At 37.5% G+C, this 18,981-nt stretch overlaps 1 protein-coding gene across 15 annotated transcripts in view; it reads right to left on the bottom strand.

Annotated features, from left to right (window-relative positions):
- FRYL (FRY like transcription coactivator) overlaps positions 1-18,981 on the bottom strand; it is a 179,859-nt gene that overhangs the window by 120,771 nt on the left and 40,107 nt on the right. Inside the window, exon 1 of one of the 15 annotated variants that reach the window (XM_067298076.1) lies at positions 17,363-17,429. The exons of 13 other annotated variants lie outside the window; for them this stretch is intronic. The gene's annotated coding sequence lies outside the window, so the exon portion shown is untranslated. Of the gene's footprint in view, positions 1-4,744; positions 4,807-17,362; positions 17,430-18,981 lie in introns of those variants that run through there. One more of the 15 variants, XM_067298075.1, reaches the window with a different exon arrangement.

The following is an 18,981-nucleotide window of genomic DNA, read 5'->3' as shown; positions in this document are numbered from 1 at the left end:
AAATATAAAGGAGGCTTCTGAGCAATACACATGAGAGCAAGGCTGAATGATCCAGCTGAGCGAAGATATCCACTCAGGGCTGCCAAAAGCAGCTGCCAGCCTCTCACTTGCAGGCAGCTGTCCTCACCCCTCTTCCCTTGAAGGAGAAAAAACATATCTCCTTCACCTTTCCAGAAAAATTTCTGCTGATTTAACAACCTAAATCAGCTCACCATGGGATGAGACAAGTACCAGAATTGGCAGGTGAAAAGGGGATAAGACTGTACGGCAGTGGGCAAGGCTGCCCCTTTTGGCCAAAGTGAACAATTTGTCACCGTGTGAAACTTCATCTTCATCCTATTCATTTGACTCAAACTAATGGAGTGGGACTGAAAAAGTTTGACAGCTTCAGAAGATTCATTTATGCATTCTGGGTATTTTTCAGTTTTATGATGGTACAGTTTGACAGGTTTGGAGAATCTACTTACAAGCACAGTTGTCTCCTTCCAGCCTAGATCCATTTGTAGACCTTCTTGAACAACCACTTAGCCATAAATTCCTCTAAATAGCTATTTTGTCTTTAAATAAAATTTTACTACATAGAACATGCTACTGGCATTTCATTTAACTGAATGTATGCCAATATATCAGATACTAGGAAATGCATTAAAGGAGATCTAAGCTGATAAACAGGGCCGAATATGGAGGTTACACTCCATAATCCCTTTTTACTCAAAATACAAAAAAACCTGATACATTCACATTTTATTCAGTGGTAACTTCTAAATAACAACTATCAGGCTATGGAGAAGCCATTATAAGCACCCTGTTCCTCCTACATCAAACAAACTTACTGCTTCAGCAGTGCTAGGAAGAGACCTGCAATTAAATTTACTACTGTGAAGTACACTTAAATACATCAAGCAAACAAAGAAAAAAATAAAAAGCCCTCCCTGTCCTTCCAGGCCCCTCAATCCCCAATAGTCACACTGGGATTTAGTAGCATTTTCAAAACTTAACACAGTGTATTATCAGAGCAGAACCTCTCTTAAGAAAACCAACAGTCCATTTTTGATTTGTAAAAGAGAAAAAAATCTTCGGTCAAGCTAATCCTATAAGACAAGCAATTCTTCAAGTCCAACTGATTTTTTTCATGCATAGAGAGAAGATCCAAAAATCTCCCCGGTTTTCAAATGCTTGTCAGTACCTTGCATCCATAGCTCCACTAGTTTGTTTTCGTTTATGTAGGTGTGTGAAAGAAGTGCGTCCATTTATTTACAATTTTATTAAATGTTTTCCTAAATGACTGCTTACTTTCCTATCATGAGTTTGTTCACAGATTCACAGGTATGATATACTAACTTCAAAAATCATTGTTAACACACCCTTCACCAAAAACAGTTAAGGACAAGGGCCTCAGTGCAGCTTTGGCAGCCGAAGCTTTAAGAACAGCGCCATTCCCTCCAACTGCAGAGCTGACACCAAGTTCTTAAAGCACGTGCATGACTCATGACTCAAACCCAGCAAACTGATAGAAAAATCTCATGAATTACCTCCAACACAAAGGTACCATGAAAAGCTACAGATGAGCTTAAAGACAGACATAGATACACAAAGGCCAGGTATACTGTTTATCAAATGTTTACCAAATACACACGCCAAAACTTAGCATAGCAATAGGAAGCTTATTAAGAATTATTAGAAAGACAATAGCTTTTTTGTTCCTTTCTTTTACTCTCAAGAAATAGTTTTTACTTCTTGACAAGATGATCAATACAGTAAGTATTAGAAACACAGAAGGCCTTTTAAAAGGCAGCAATGGAACATAGTCCTGTTCACTGAAAAGCAGTTGATTCTTGTCTACAGACTATAAACCTCAAAAAAAAACATGCATAGTTTTCATTAAAATACATGTCATATCTTAAAGAAAGGTTTCCATTACATAATGCTTTGCACTGTAAAAAGCACCACACTTGGTTTTTGAACACAAATTGTATTACTAAATATAATTCTGATGTAATCTAGATCTTTTATCAAAGTTTTTGTTTACAAAAACTGAGAGCTTTCTTACACTGACATAAACAACAGTTAAAATGGGTATTTTGCTACAAAACCAAAAAATTCATAAGAATCATTAAATAGACCTCATATTCAAATTGCGCTGAACTCAACACCAGAACATGTAGCTTTAAGGATATGCAATTTTTTTTCTTTAGAACTGAGATTCATCACCATATCTAAGATTCCTTACATACTACGGAGCTGTGCAACCTAGAAAACAGCCAATATAAAGTCTCCATTACTTCCACAAGCTCAGTAAGCAAATCCATTCTTAAGCATCCTCACTACACAGTTGGTTAAAGAGAACATTCCTGACTACTTTAAAAGACGTAATGCCTAAAATTGTTGGCACAGGGACAGCATTTTGAAACTAGGCCATGCGAATGTCACTTCATTGTTGTTACTGAAAGAAAAAAGATCAACTATAATAAAACCTTAGCCAGCGCTGCAACAACTTTATGCCAGCTAAGCAAGCCCTTAAACCAGACCCATGGAGCTCTGCTGAGTTTGTTACACATTCAAACATTCTTTACAAATGTCTATTTTTATGTATACACAAATGCACAGAAGTACACACACTCCTCATTCAATGTTCTTTAGTATACAAAATTTTAAGTTCATCTAGTAGCCTGTAAAAAGTAGCATATACATGTAAAAATTGCATAAAAACACAGGAGAAAAATTTCTTAGGCAATTTCTCAGCATGTATGAGTTTACTGAATTTTCAAACATTACTCAATGTAAATATTGCATAATTCCTTATTCGGCACATACTGCATCACTGGACTAGAAAATGTATTAAAAGAAAAGCGACCAGCTCACCCACTCAACTCAGCTCACTAGGGTATCAGCATGAATTACAATACTTTAAGCCAAGCATTACAAACTTCACCTAAAGCTCTGCTCATAGCTGCTCTGCTCAGGGGAAAGACGTCAGAATGTGACTTTCATACACTGGAAGACTAGGCATGCACATATGTCAAAAACACGTCCATTTTCACAAAAGTGAAAATTGTGAAAAAAATAAAATAGAAAACTAATTAGTTAATAGAAAAAAACTTGTTCATTAACAGATCATCCAGAACCTAAATACCACTTGGTTAAGAAAGAGTCAGAAACATCTTTCTCTGTTGTGCTTACATAACAGAGGACATAAAGGAGAAGACATAACACCATATAGGACCTCTTCTCAGATAATCTTTATTTATTATTAGTTTTTATTATTATCCCTTATTTTATTATAGCTAACTCACAGTTACCTAATCCAGACTCTGCAATTCATCTCCTTATTTATACAGCATTTACTTTATCTAACAGTAGATTGAATTTAATATATTTGAATGTATCCTACAGTTTATTTTAGTTTGGAAACAATATACATTAATAAAATCAAATTTAAGGATTCTTAATCATTTTTATGAGGCACCTGCATCTTTTACTGCAAAATGTTTTTTAAAATTCCCTTTTGATTACTTTTATTTCAGCAAGAACATTAGCAACTATAAAGTACTGTTACATGGTACAATTTGGAACAGCTACAGTTAAATTCTAAAACACAAACAAGAAAATGTGAAAAGCAAAACCTATAAAGGTGCCTGTTAGAGATATCCATTGCTTAAATTAAAATCAGAAGTCTAAAAGTTACTAGTCCAAAACATGAATTAAAGCAATTAATGCACAGAAAAAAAACCCTCATGGCTGAATAAGCTATAAAGGCATATTCAGTATCTACTCTGCATACTCTCCTACCACTGATTAATAAACACATTGTGCCATAACTCATTACTAATTCTTTCAAACCAGAGACATGTGAATCACCACCCCAAAAATGCTAGATCAGGGTAAAAATCCCAACAGAGGTATTTTGATGAAGTGTTTGGTGAGGGAAACTGTGTCTCAGTACACCTCAAACAACAATTAATGAAACACAAAGCTACATACCTCCTCCTACTTAAGTTTTTTTTTAATCTTTATGAATACAAGACACTTAAGATGCATAAAATACGTAGGATCTTAGTTGATGTACAGCTACGTCATCTTTAGCATCTCCTGGCATCCTCTTATCAATCTGCTGTGCTCCTAGTAGCAGAGCCTGTCACACAGCGCAGGCAGCTCCGGGGCCGACACCCCGCACTGAAGCATGTGCGAGGGGGTGACTCGAGGACACCCCCATCTTTACCGGGAGCAGCATCCTTGCTTTTGTTGCTTCAGTTCAGACAAGAAATCCCACAGAAATGCTACGTTTGGGCCATTTAGAAGACCACAGAGGACACTATTTTCAGATGAAATAATGGGTTTGCACTGATGCACTTAAGATACAAAAAATACCCACTCTAAAATGCTCAGTCTGTGGATAATTGCTTTTGCTTCAAACGACCATTTTGTGCTTTGCAGTGTGGGATAACACTGCAGGGACTGGCATCTGTTTGTCACCTCTCTCAGCCAGCCAGCAAAGGGTGCAAGCAACTTTATCAGAGTGAAACAACTACAACCCAAGAAAACATATAAACGCTTATTTTTTCTTACGTGAGAACTGGGAAGAGGATAGCGCACTTTGCTTGTCTCTCATACTGCACGTGCCAAGTTGTACCAACGCACAGGATGACTAAAAAAATTCTGTCTATAAAGCGTAATTCTACATAGCAGCATGCACAAAAAAATTCCGCTATGACGCTGTAGCTGCGGGCGAAAGCGACATACTTACTGCTGCCGCCGCTCCAGGATTTCAGCAGAGACTTTATGTTAATTTCGAAGAACACGGAGTCCTGCAGGCTGAGCATCGCGCCGGCCGGGCCGGGGCCGGGGCCGGGGCCGGGGCCGGGGCCGGGGCCGGGGGCCGCGGCGGCGGGGCGGGGCGGGGTGGGGTGGGGGGGAGCGCTGCGCCCGGCCGGCTCCAGCCCCGCCGCGCCGCTGCCCGCGCCGCCGCCGCCGCCGCCGCGCGGCCTCCCGGTGCCGCGCGGCCTCCCGGTGCCGCAGGGCGCGGGGCGGGGCGGGGCGGGCGGGGGAGCAGCGCCCGCCGCCCCGCGCTTCCTCCGCCCCCCCGGGCGCAGGGCTGGGGCGTCGCTCCGCTCACCAGCACGGCAAAGTTTCTTCCCGCCTGCAAGCGGGGACGCCCAGCGCCTCGCCCCTAGCCGCAGGCCCGCGCCGCAAGGGAGCTGCGCTGCAGCCGGGCGAGGGCTCGGGAGCAAGCGGCGGCGCCGGCTTCCAGCGCTCCGCAACACTTGGCTTCCCCCCTCCCGCCGCCGTTGCCACAATTTTCCCAGGAGATATGAAACGAAACAAACAAACAAAAATCCATCCATCTACCAAATAAAGTCTTCAGCCTTTAGATCACTAAAAACGCACAAAAAAGGCTTTTGGAAAACTGGGGAGACTCTGAACTGTAAGTGCTTCATACTGATAAACACACAGCTAGCAGAAGCTTCAGGAACACTTTGTATTAACAACTTTACTTGAAGAAAAATGCTTGTTTTTAAAATCTTTATATTCGTTGTATTCTGTTATTTAAAGCAACAACATAAAGTATTTTGTCATTTATTTCTCAATTTTAATTTTTAAAACAGACGAAATTGACTTAAAGTTATTTAGTTAATGAAGAACAAGGCAAAAACTGATGCTCTAATTCCAAGCTTGAAAAGTGACTTTAAAAAAAAATCTTAAAAAATGGTTTGCAACATTCTTTGCAATACAATTCTTTGTACTTCTTTGAGAGAATACTTTGATAGGTATTTTGAGAGATTTTCTGATTCAGAATATGGAAGAGCCATTTGCACACTAACAGCACAAATACTTAAAATTACAAACAAGATGGACCATAAAAAGCTGTTTACAATTTGCTGGTTTTCAAATAAACTTCCAGTTGAACTGTTAAACTTATAGTAAATTAAACTGCCCAATATTATTTTGTACAGTGCCAAAAGCGTGACAATTGCTTTACAATACAGATACACAAAATGAAAGAAAAAAATCCTCACCCTGAAAAACACTTAGTCTGACTATGGAAGGCAGCAACATAAGCAGCATGATGCCAGGAGTGGAAGACTAAAACACAACTATGGGTCCTTCAGCTTACACACTTGTGGATATTTGTAGTTCAATTTCAAGATAAGAAAATTAGAAAAAAATGCAAGATTTTTAATCTTTTAAGGTATGCAACTCAACATAATTTTGACATTTCTGATGGTTACTTGGTGGGAACATGTACTGTCATCTCAAAGGCCATGATGGAAACTAGCTTTTATCAACTTGAATTTGAAGTTTCTGGATTCCTACGGCGGCAGTCCAACACAGATAAAGCTCAGCATTTACCATCATTCGTCTGGGATGATGGGAGCTACTACATGCAAATTCTTGGCCCATTTCAGCACAGGGTAAAGCAGTTTAAGATAAACCTCTTTCACTCTGCCCACATTATCAGCTACTACCAATGCCAACAGCCTGCTGTTACCTTCACCTAGCCCCAAAACCAACCAACCACAAGAACACACTGGAAAACATCTCAAGACTTTAATGAACAAATCTAAAAGTAGAAGAAAAATTCAGAAAAGTTTCCCAGTGCTGACAGCTCAAACGATATGGAAAGATAATGTTTGTTTATATAATTGCCATCAAACCATACATAAGAAATAACATTAAACTTGGGTCAAATATAGAAAATTGAGAGGCTACTCAGCTGGATACTGAGATTACTGGGACACTGGCTGCTAACAGTCATTTAATTAGATGGATTTGCAGCTGTAACTTTAACCACAGTACGATTCATGTGGGCCCAAGATGTACTGATTAACTTAATCTGATTTAAAGTGTATATATATATATATATATATATATATATATATTAAAAAAAACTACACACAGTTAGTTTCAGAACTGCCCCTCACACTGTGCTAGGAATAAACCAGCCATGAGGAGGATGGCATAGATGAACTCTCTCAGATAAACAGTTCAGCTAATTCTAATTAATTTACAGGATTTATATATACAGGATGGTATACATCATCAAGTTTTTTTTTTTTTTAATCAAGAGAGAGAAAAAAATAAATATCACTGCAGGTCCATTTGACAAGAGGGATAACACAGACCTGTCAGTATCCAACTAGACAGATCTAAACAATAGTTTTAAGATATAAATAGAAGAATACTAAAAAAGAGAGTGGGAGAAAAGAGTGCTGCTGATCTAGCCTGTTCAACCATGAAGAAGAGTTGCTGTCCAACATCCATGCAGGAGATGAACAGCTTTCTTAATTAAAAAAAAAAAAAAAAGACTGTAGTGTGATCATATCTCAGTTGTCATGCATTAAAAATTAAAACAATAATTTCCTTGTGCAAAAGTATTTTTCTACAATACTATATGAAATTGCCATGTATATCATCCTAGCTATTTTTCTACCCAGACAGGGAAAAGGACATGTGTACACATGGAATAACTCTTTGGGATATTGCATCTAATTTTCTTTCATAAGCCTGTTTCAGGTAATATTGTATATGTAATACCTCCAATTACCTCATACTCATGTTTTTGTCACTTTGCATATTAATATAACTTTGAATGTATTTCAAGAATTTTTTTCCTTTTACTAAATAAGAAAAAACAGAGATTGTATTTGTTATAAGCAGGATATAAGGGTCAGATTTTAGAGCTGGCTGATGAATTTCACCACTAATTTGAAAGACTGTATTAATTATGGTTGGTCTCTGACTGCCTTTAACACTGGGCTACAGAGAGTTCTTCAAAGGAATCCTTGTTAAGGGCACACATTCCAAAATCATGAGCCAACTCTCCCAGCACCTCAAAAATAATGACTTTTTAAAATACACTTTGGGTTCTTTGTAGCTGCCCTTCCCTTCCCCCCGCCCCTTTACTCTTTAAACCATTAGAGCCAGAAACTTATTAAAAAACAATCAGTCAAAAACCCCAGGAGCACAGAAATACTAATCTCCGGGAGTTCCACCTCCTGGAGTCACGTTAAGAAGAGTTTCAACAAATGGAAGAACTGCCAATATTTCTTTATACCAATGTTTTAAGAGTTTATGAATGTTAGGAAATATTTTTTAAAACTGTTATTTATTTCCAATAATGATGTGTTTGGCCAGAGTTACATGGCTTTCCCCATGGCATTTGAAATTGTGTTGCAGCATTATTTGTTCATAATATTAACAATCAATCCCCTTTGGCAGGCTTCTTCAAGCACACTAACAATTTTAGATACATTTAGCTGAATAGAAAATATTAGCCCATTAAGAACTTCTAAGATGTTAAGAATATTTTGAGAACTGTACAAAACAGTACAAGCTTTTCCCTTCTAAGATCTCAGTAGAAATACTGAACACTAGGAATACTTATATTAGGGACAAAATATTTTGAAAAAGATAAAAATCTTTTAATACCATATGAATATGCATATACATAAGAAGTATATTTTCATATATATATATATGCATGCACATGGGAAGTTTGATTTAAAGGACAAAGCATTATCTTATTATATGACTGTGTGCAAGCCTTCTAACATTTCTTTCTCTTCACAAACCTAATATGCATGCTTTTACAGTCAAAGATGTATAGATGACAATTACTGCAAATTTGGACTTTTAGGGGTTTTTTTTGATAATACATTGAGTTAACATGCTACTAGATACCAGGATAACAGAAGATTTCAGGATAAACCACGATGTTTATAATGTAACATTTTATTTTTAACAAAAACAGAAACAGTAGAAGCAGGAAAGAAAAAACATGGATTACACACCTCTGAACCTTGCCAACTGCAGAGTAGGCTAATTCACTAAGTAGAGCCCAGCAAAACTCAGTGTGTAGCAGCTGAAAGACATCATCATGTATTTCTAAAACTGTGTATGAAAAGTGCAATTTATAACAAGGATTCTTCTAAGTTCCTCATTTTCAGAGAGGAGAAATGAAACAGATTTCTTGTGAGGAAAGTACACGATGTTTAAAATTAAAAGCAACAAGTATGTCCACCATGAAAGAGTCTAAAAATACATAACACTTTGGAGAATATATATGGGAAGTCTTTCATAAGATACTTGGCACACTATTTTATTACCTAGAGAGAAGATGGAAAAGAAATCACTTGTATTTAACTGTAAGTCAATAGCTTTGAACTGGAGCTTTGTTTTATGCAAGAAAAACAAACCCCAAAAACCCCTCAACAAAATGAGAATTTGTACACATTCATATTACTTGACTGGACTTAGAAAAGAAGTTCTTCACAAAGCAACAATTTACACAGTCTCAAGAAATATGTAGTTTATATACTGATTCCAGCACTTGCAAGCCTTTGGATACAGGTTACAAATTTCATTATTAAAGAGGGCAGACCACTGTAAGTTCAAGGAAGGTTTTGGTGACTTTCTCGAGAGTCAAGGTGAGGCAGGCCAGTGAACGAGCACAGCGATCCCGACAAGTGTGGAAAGGAACAAGACAAGAATGTAGATGTGTTAAAGCAGAAGTGCTCAGTCAGCAACAAGCTGTTTGCAGCCTACTAGAATGATTAATGCAAGTGTCCAGTTCACACCTTGCTTTCTACTCAGATATGAACACCTTCTAAGAAAGAGGATGGCTACAAGCAACTTGAGTTGCTTCAGCAACATAAGCCTGCAGCAAGGTCAGGCTGGAACTAGACCTATACATTACAAGATTCATGCACAGTAAGCCCAGCCCTGCTAGGAAGCATTAGAAGATCCATTCACGGTACTATTCACACACAGCACACTTGACCTATAAAGCAAAGTCAATTCCTCACTTCAGGAATGTGCACATTACAGTTCTGGCATTCAGATCAGCAAAACAGCACATGTACAGTAAGCTCAGTCATACAGCAGATGGGGAAGGGCGGTGCTGGATGTCAGAGGAAGCTCTAGGGCCCAAGCAATTTGAAAGACCAAACACTTGCACTGAAGTACAGATTACAATGAATTCTCCATTTATTTATTTATATAATTTGCAATTTAGTGGAAAAATTTCTAAAAGGGTCAATATGCTTACTAGGATCAATACATTTACTACAAATGAAAATGCAACAGTTGTTATAAGGCTTTTCTATAATAAGTAGCATTATGCCATTTTCTTTGAGCTGCCCAGAAACATTAGTAGCAACTACTTTACTTGGAACATCATACATAAAATAAGCACCCTGTAAAACAATTGCTATTTCTGTAGCTGTCAGACCTCTGCTTCAGCATGGACTAAGACATGAGATCAAAAATAAATAAATAAATATTATGGTTTACACAGTGATGTTTTAGCTCCAGCACTGCAAGGTTGCAAAAGTTGTGGGGTCTTCCCTTTCTAATGGCATTTCCATGCCTAAAGATAGTCCTGAATAAGTTATCTTAAAAGAAATAAGTGAATAGACATTATTTAATTTTTAAATGTTTATTTTTAAATGACAAAAAGAAATAATATTTGTCATTTATGTTTCACAGACCACATTTCAGATTTTAGCCTTAAGAATGTCTCCATTTGCTTTTTACTTGAAGCATTACTCCCAGGCTTATTTAAAATAGTTTTATTTCTCCCCCCTCATAATGCAGTTCTTGCCATTTTCTACTGGGATGGCCGAGATAAGAGAATATGATTTTCTACCTGTCTCATTCACCTTATAAAAAATAATTTGTGTTAATCATTCTAGCATAAATATTCCATTTTAAAAACGTACACAATCAAAGCCATACTTTTAAGTTACATAGCATCTTTGCAGTCACTGTTACTTTCAAAAGTTTCTTTGAGGTTTTCAGTCTTGCTACATTTGTCTTCAGGATGATATAGGTTGACAAAAAAAAAAAAAAGCATTCAGGCAAAGAACTGCAAGTAATATTTCCCATTTCAGGTCAAATATAACCATGAATTTTCCAACTAGTATTGAAAGGACATTGAAGATACACAGCCTTCTCATGGAACATAGTCTTTGAATAAGATCAAAGAGGAGGACACTGTTAATATTTAACTTTTCCAGTAAGTTAGCATTATCTTGATCGAACATTAATCCTATCTCAAAAAAAAAGAAAGAAAAGAAAAAAAAAGAAACTTAAAAAAAATTAACTAAATCTCTAAAAATCAAATAGCTTTCAAGGTAGCTTAACTAACACAGAAGAACTTACTAACTTTATCAGGATTTACATTAAATAGATTTCAATCTGGCCTTTCCTGAAAACCCAGCTTTCCAGAACAGCAAACAGCCCGGATCACAAGGAAACTAATCAGTAATAAAAGATGAAACTTTTCAAGCAACCTAGCAAGAAGTTCTGAGACGATACTTAACCAACCTCTTTCAAAGAGGAAATAAGACAGGTAAAGATCAATATTCAAAACCAGGGCTGCTACCATATCCTGTGAGCCTGATAAATCTGACTTTTTTGATTTTCATAGGCACCCCAATAGTTAAATTCTAGAGAACTCCAGTGGTTTGCTCCCTCTCAATTTCAAGCTTTCATGTCTGCAAATAAAACTTAAAGATAGGAAGCAATGCTAATTACTATTCCTATCTGTGTCAGACAACTTGAAATAACTGCCCTAAGAGCTGCTGCCTTCTGCAACATGGCAGTCCAATTATTGTGCTTCAGCAGTAATATATCAAGATATTGTTTTTAGAAAATTAGCATTTCAGTTTTCATCAACATTTTAAATGGAACCTGGAAAGAGTTATGTGGCTATGCTGAAAATCCCAGCTTAGTTGCAGGACATTTAAATGGATAGAGTAAGGAAAGGCTTAACTTTGTTACCCTACAAGGCATTAAGATGACTGTTACAAACCAGTTATGTTTCTATTTTTGTCATTCCTCCCAAGCTGCTAAGTGTCTGTGCCATTTATATGGGAAACATCATATCTGCATTGTGTGAGGATCTAGCCCTACAGAGTATTGAAAAAGATACCAGAAATGTAAGGCTTATCCAGGGGAGCTTTAGAATAGCTAAAGTGAACTAGCTACAGGGGTAAACTCAGTACAGAAGTACAGGTCTATTAAGCCCCATGAGTGCAATAGTACCTGGGTGGAAAATGTTCTCAGATGCAGACTCTCATTAGACTTAGCAGGACACATAACCACCTTGCTCTGCGCCAGAAGAGAAATTTCTGCCTCCTCCCTCCGCTGTAGAGAGGGCTGAACATTTGCTCCTGAGCCACTGCAGTTTACTAAGTGCAGCCAATTTCAGTTCATACATTAATGCACTTCACAGCCCAGTGTAATGCAGATGCATGTCTGGTTCAGTCATCTCTGTGACAGCAGCACTAACTGTTAGGCAGGGGGATGGGGAATCGCAGAACAGTTGCAAATGGGAAGAACTTCAGCTGTCCCAGCTAAACCTACTGACAAGCACAGCTCACTTACTCTACTGTAGCTTAAATCCCTATGGTGTACGTAGCTGGCAGAACAGCTCCACAATGTCTCTACTTGCAGTACGAGGACTTTGAAAGCTGTCGCTACAGGGAGGATAGGGAGAGCTGCAGCAGCAAAGCAGGGACAGGCAATTTTCCCTTAAGGTTCGGCCTGCCTGCAGAGCCCTCCCTGACGTTTCAATCACACACAGCAGGAGCACAAGGAGCTCTGCTACCCAATACAAATAAATAAATAAATAAATAAATAATGATGTTAACATGGCATTCTTCTTCATTGAGTTAAACTGGCATATTTCCTCACTCCCTAGCCAGCACCACTGTTTAATTACAGTGCATTTTTAATGCTTTAAAAGCACTTATTTGTTTAAATTCTGGTAATTAATGTTGAATTTTATAACACTCCCATCTCTGAAACAGATAGTCTTGTAGGAACTGGGTGCAGGAGTAAAAGATGGAAATGGTTTTTAGCTGAAATAAGGTATACATATACATTGTATACATATCCATTGATCTGCAAATCAGATTTAATAGAATTTGTATAAGGTATCATTTCTGAACCTTTATCCTTCGCAAGTGTGCTGTTGCACTGAAGAAAAAAGTGAGAAAAGGCAATGCAAAAATTAGAAATGGAAAAAATGGGGAAAACTGACAAACCCAAAGGTAGCTGAATGCAACAGCTGGAGACTAAACACTCAGCAAACACTAAAAGTTTACAACAAAGACTGCATTTATCTGTGAGCTCTCAGGTTGTGATCTACATACACAGAGGCCGTGGCACAAAGTCCTCTGAAAGGCCCCAGCTGGCAGACTAAAATATAGCCTCTATAAGCAGATGCCTCTTGCACTGGCGCCCAGAGCTGGGTGAGACCGCTGAGCGCCTCCGAGCTGTATCACTTGCCGTGGAGCTCCTCGCACATGGCCCGCCACTAACTCATCTGCATCTGGCGCACCAGTTAAATGAAAAGGGACAAGATAACTCCACTGCAGTCCCTACTAATTAATGAAAAACGCAGAACTGAAATTACATAGTAGGAATGTATTCAGTAAAATGGAGAATATGCTTGGGCTTCTTCTATTCAAGAAACTTGCTCTTATTTGCCAGTCATGTTATTTCTTCATAGAGCACTAGAATACTGTTATTTCTCTCAGTAATTCACCAACACGTTAACTTTCCAAACATACAATCTACCTATAAACACATCTCATATAACTTCATCAAGTACTGGGAAAATTAAGCTACTCAATTCTACATTCCTCCTTTCATGAAATAACAGTTCTATGGAAACCTCAGGCAAAGAATAAAGAGAAAATATTTTTAAACTATCTCTAACCAACAGAAAGTAACACACTAAACAAACATAGTATTTTTATACAAGGTGTGAGCTACTTTTATGTGCTTTATTTCCTGTTTCTCCTGTTTTCAAGTTATAAAATATTTTTTTAAATTAAAAACATTCTTCCTTCATCCAGTCACCTTTGCAAAGAAAAAACTGAGAAAGGGCTCACCCCAGTGAGCCTTAGCGAGACACCAGAAACAGTTTGGCATCAGTATCTAATACAACCATGCATCAGCAACCTGACACTAAAAACAAAGTTTCTAAAGATAAAATTGCCATATTGGTCTTGTCAATGAGCAACAGAATGGCCTCCTAGGCAGCCAGGGTCCAACATAGGTGTGTGTCAGTACAGACCTAAATGGTACAACAACTAAAGAATACTGATTATTCACGTAGTATCTCTATAAGAAGTATCCCACACCTGATAAAATGAGGGTATTTTGAGTCCTGAACATTTACAGGGTCTTAAGAACAACTGCTACAGACAGGAACTTAATCATTTAAGAGGGCACCATTGCTAAAGTGATCTGCCTTTCTAAAAGTTTCATCCCTCTGTTTTCAAATCAGTAGTTCAGACTTTTCTTTACAGAATCTTTCCCTTATAAAAAGAGGTGAACACTAAAAGCCTTAGAACAAGATCAAGCGAACCCATGACAAGAGTCTAGGAACCCTGTTAGGGAAGGGTCGCTGGTTAAAAGAATCCTTAGAGCTTTGCTGGTTGGCCAGAAGATTCATTTTGAGCATAAGAGCTGAGACCACAAACACTGCTTCCCAAATCACAGGGAACACTTAGGAATTAAACATACATACATATATATATATATATACACACACATTTATACAAACCCACCTGTATAAATATATATAAGCATATAATAATGTGTGTGCATATAATATATAAAACCATATCCTATGTGTATGTGTACATATATATATTTTTTTTTCATCCCTTTTCCAACTATCTTATTGAAAGGTAACATTGGATTTGGCAGGGAAATATATTTGCTTTATTTACCCCCCTCAAACTTGGAACTGCATTATCTTGAAGAATTAGTCTAAAGAGAATGTGTTAAAGAATATTTGCACTCAGCATGGTCTGATTTCACCTCCAATCTCCACTTTTTTTATTGGACGAGTATGCTCTTTACTTCTGACTTTTCAGCTTAATAATTTAGGATCTGCAGGATAGAGCAGAAAAACACCAGGATTAGCGGCATTCACTGGCTAGGTTTGCTGCTGATTCATTCTTGCAGCACTCCAATTTACTGCCTACCAATCGGCACTGGGAGGGTCAAGTAGTTTCCTGTTGCTTTAGCAAGTTGAACCATCTCACCAAGAGGAACAGACTGGCACCAGGACAAGCACAGATGAATATACAAGACTGTACTAGTTGAAGGGACACTATCTCCTTTTCTTAGCAGTGAGCCATTATTCTAAGATATTTAAGCCTCAGAAAACCCTTTAAGTGCTTAAAGACCAGAAGACGATATATTAAGTCAGTGCAAGGTATTTTTGTTTATATCTGTGAACACTAAGTCTGATGCAGAACTAATATATTAAGTGAATAATAGCATAAAACAGAAAAGACTTGGAAGCTCTCTTTTCACCATATCTCAGAGAAAACTAGTAAACTACCTCCTCATGAAACACCTGAGAGTAGCTGTAACATATGGAGAAAAGGCTCTTCTAGCTGTACTTTGTTGTTGTACTGACACACCTGCCTTGAAGAAATGGTAAGTTACAATTACTTTGTCACCCTTTGGGATGATATACAGAATTTGGTAAGTTCAAGGGAAAAAAAACACCATCATGACCACCACCACAAATGAAGTAAAAGAGGAAAGTATTTGTTGTGAATTCATTCATGCTTATTCTTTAGGTGAAACCCTCAGACAATTACAGTAAAAGTGTATTAGGCATACAGCCAAATATGTGATACAATGAAAATTAGGCCTCAAAAATCATATTTGAGATACTGCCCCCTAAAACTTAGTCATCGTACCTTTTTTTTTAAACAAATATACCAACTGTACTAGATTTTCCATATTAATGGCAAATGAACAAGTCAGCTAAAGACATATTCCCTTTGCACTTAAACTTACTTTTTAAAAGACTTGCTATATAAATCTGGACTTCATTTCAGTTCATTATTGACTCTATCTTAAGTAAATGTCTTACTTAAAAAAACATTTACCCTACGGTCAGAATTACGGAGTAATTTGTATCTGCTTATAAGCAGTAATGAAAAAACATATCATCACTGCACTTAAAACTCTGGAGAGATGCTTATGTTTCCATTTATCTAAAATATTAAAGAGTTCTTTTTCCACAAATCAATACATTTGAAACAGCAGATATCCAGAAGGTGACTGCTACTTTTGGTGACGGTAAGTCATCTAATGCTGCTCCACTCCTGACCAAAAAGGCCCTCTCAATGAGTAGATTCACCTCACCAGTTCATCTGAAAACTATCACCCCAAAGATATAAGAATGTCTTCTGCTGGTTTGGTGAAATGAATGAGCTCTGTGAAAAGTCACACAAGCACCAGGGACCAGCAAGGGCAAGGCGGCACAACTGGGAGGGAGACTGCCCTTTTCAGTGGCAGCAAACTGTTAGATCAGCCTGATCAGCTTGTAAAACTGCATCCTCAGAAATCAATGCAAAATCCCCTTCCCTCATCTTCTCTCATAAGTACCTTCAAGAGCAGGTTTCAAGGCACTTAAGAAAGACTCCTTATTACTCCCTATGGAAAATATACATGGAAGAATTTGTGGGGGTATTACTCATGCAAAACAGTGCTATCTACTGTGAGAAGAAAACAGGAGAGAGGCTTAGAGATTTTTATGTAAATAGCTTTCTGGATCCCAAAGAGTATTACAGAACAGTCTCTGGATGTAAACAAGAAGCAAACAAGAGTCCAGGGGAAAAATATCGATAGTATTTGCTTGCCCACTAACCACATCAGTCTTCTCTAACTGGAATTCAGAACTGAGGTACGAAACTGACTTCTACTGCAGACGGATGCTGGGCCTCCTGGCCACCCGCCGCTGCGCAAGGCTGCGAGCGGAGATGGAGATGAACATGCCCTGCTGGCTTTCTGGTGCCCCAGGGACTCAGTGCTCACAGGCAGTTAACAGGGATCCAGACCCCGCCATCAGACACCTGAAGCAACTACAGTTCTGTAACTCAGTGCTTTAGCACCAAAGCACACGCTTGTGTCAGCTTATTCCTGCTCCCCTAGCAGAGGCACTTGAAGGGAAATGGTATCAATGCTCACGAAAGGAGACATTTTCCATGCAGAGAAATAATGTGCACATAATGAGTAATGAGAATACTCACATTGCTGATAAATTTAAAGCCTCTCGTACAGTTACTGCAGATCTGATTTATACAGTTTGTCATTAAGGCTGTTCCATAATATTAATTACTGCACCTTACAACATAACTTAAGCATAGATCTGCCACCAAAAGCGCACATTTTGCACGCTATAGGTATTTTGTGATTTGCCAGTTTACACGGAGTACTCTTGGCATTCACCTTCTTTAACACTGCAAATAGGAGAAAGGGGAATATGAAATAGTTTATAGATGTATAAACTTTTTTTTTGAAATTATCTATATGAAAATACCTTCTCTGGGTTTTCCAACTCATCTTTCTATGTTTGATTCTGATTGTAGTTCTGTTGAGACAGGCTGCTGTGACAGAACATTTCAAAACGGAGAACACATCAATTCTTAAATGCAGTAACAAATTTAAAAGAACTGCCTATTCGCTTTTCTAACAAGTGAAATGCATGTTTCTTTTTTCTAAAGACAGCTATGAAAGATTTCTAAAATTTTCTTGGAAAGTATTTTCCATGGATGCCACATACTTAAAAAAATATATGCATCACTGCATATTTTTCTAAGGCTTTTTTTCCTGCTTCAAAATAAAGTATAAACTAATTTGGTTAACGTTTTGAAAGGCAATACTCTTAAATATGCTCTAATCCTAAAAAAGAACATCTCATCACTCAAATTCCAGTAACCTAACACAAAATATTTAGATTAGATATACGCAAACTCAGAGTGGTATTATCAAAAAAGTACTTCTACACTTCAGAAGCTTTGAATATTTTATTACTTTCTAAAACACTTTTATGCTTTGGAACAGTTATCAGACCCAGCATTTCACCCAGATTCTCATTAATATAAAAATCTTCCTAAAGACCAGAAATGAGGGGAAAAAAGTTTCAAATCCAGAAACATCTACAAGCATATTTACAGGATAAACAACCTTAGCTTTCAAAGCTCTAGAGTCCTTGAACAGTTTCATTATACTAAGTTCTGATAGCATGCCACATCTGCTGATATTAAGTAAACATTTGAAAAAATTATTATTATTCTATTGTTTTATTACCTGTTTTGTTGGCACCTGCCTTCTACAGCATATCCAACCGGTAAACACAGTAGTTCTTTGCTATATTCCAGAAGAGCAGTTCATTCCATTACCAAGATACAAAAATAGAAATAAGCAGATAATTTAAAGAGGATTCAGCTGCTATCTGCTATTGTAAAAGCATGATCCCAGAACAGACTGTAAGCCTGCATTTTGTAAATGATGACCTCACATTATTAGGTGATATTAGTCAGGCACTACTGATTTGTGGAAATTACTCCTAATAATCACCATTTGACAAATACTTAATGAGTGAAAAGGAAAATTAATCTTCAACAGTAGGATCAGAGTATCTCATGTCTATTATCCTCACCTGCTCAACTATCTATAAAACATCGAACAAGGTTAAATGAAGGCCTCCACTTCTAATATAAACTTCAACCTATAGCATTTTCTCTTAACTTGGTACCAAGGTAAGGCTATTTGTTCTTCAACCATAACTCTGAAATTACAGTATTTGAAAAACAATGCTGTTTAAAAACATTAGTTTGAGCTATAAAGAAAAGAAGAGCATAGCTTAGGAGAGAAACTGAGATGTGCCTATCAAGATATTGAAGTTGTGCACTTCACTGTGATACCCAAGTATAAATTTCAGGCTCTAGAATATTCAAAGTTAAATGAGGACATAAACCTGGATAAAAGAGCATCACCCATTCAGACAGATCAGATTTCTGATCAGAGTTTTCAAACATACAGGCAAAAACATTCTTAACAAAACTGTTCTAAGTCTTCAACAGTCAACATTGTTACAACATTAATATGTTCTAATTTGTTATACACAGGAACAATTTGACTAACAAAATAGAACTG

Source organism: Apteryx mantelli, chromosome 5 (assembly GCF_036417845.1).
Source record: "Apteryx mantelli isolate bAptMan1 chromosome 5, bAptMan1.hap1, whole genome shotgun sequence".
Taxonomy (NCBI): Eukaryota; Metazoa; Chordata; class Aves; order Apterygiformes; family Apterygidae; genus Apteryx; species Apteryx mantelli.
The sequence above is the reverse complement of the archived record's forward strand: the minus strand, read 5'-3'. Positions and strand labels throughout refer to the sequence as shown.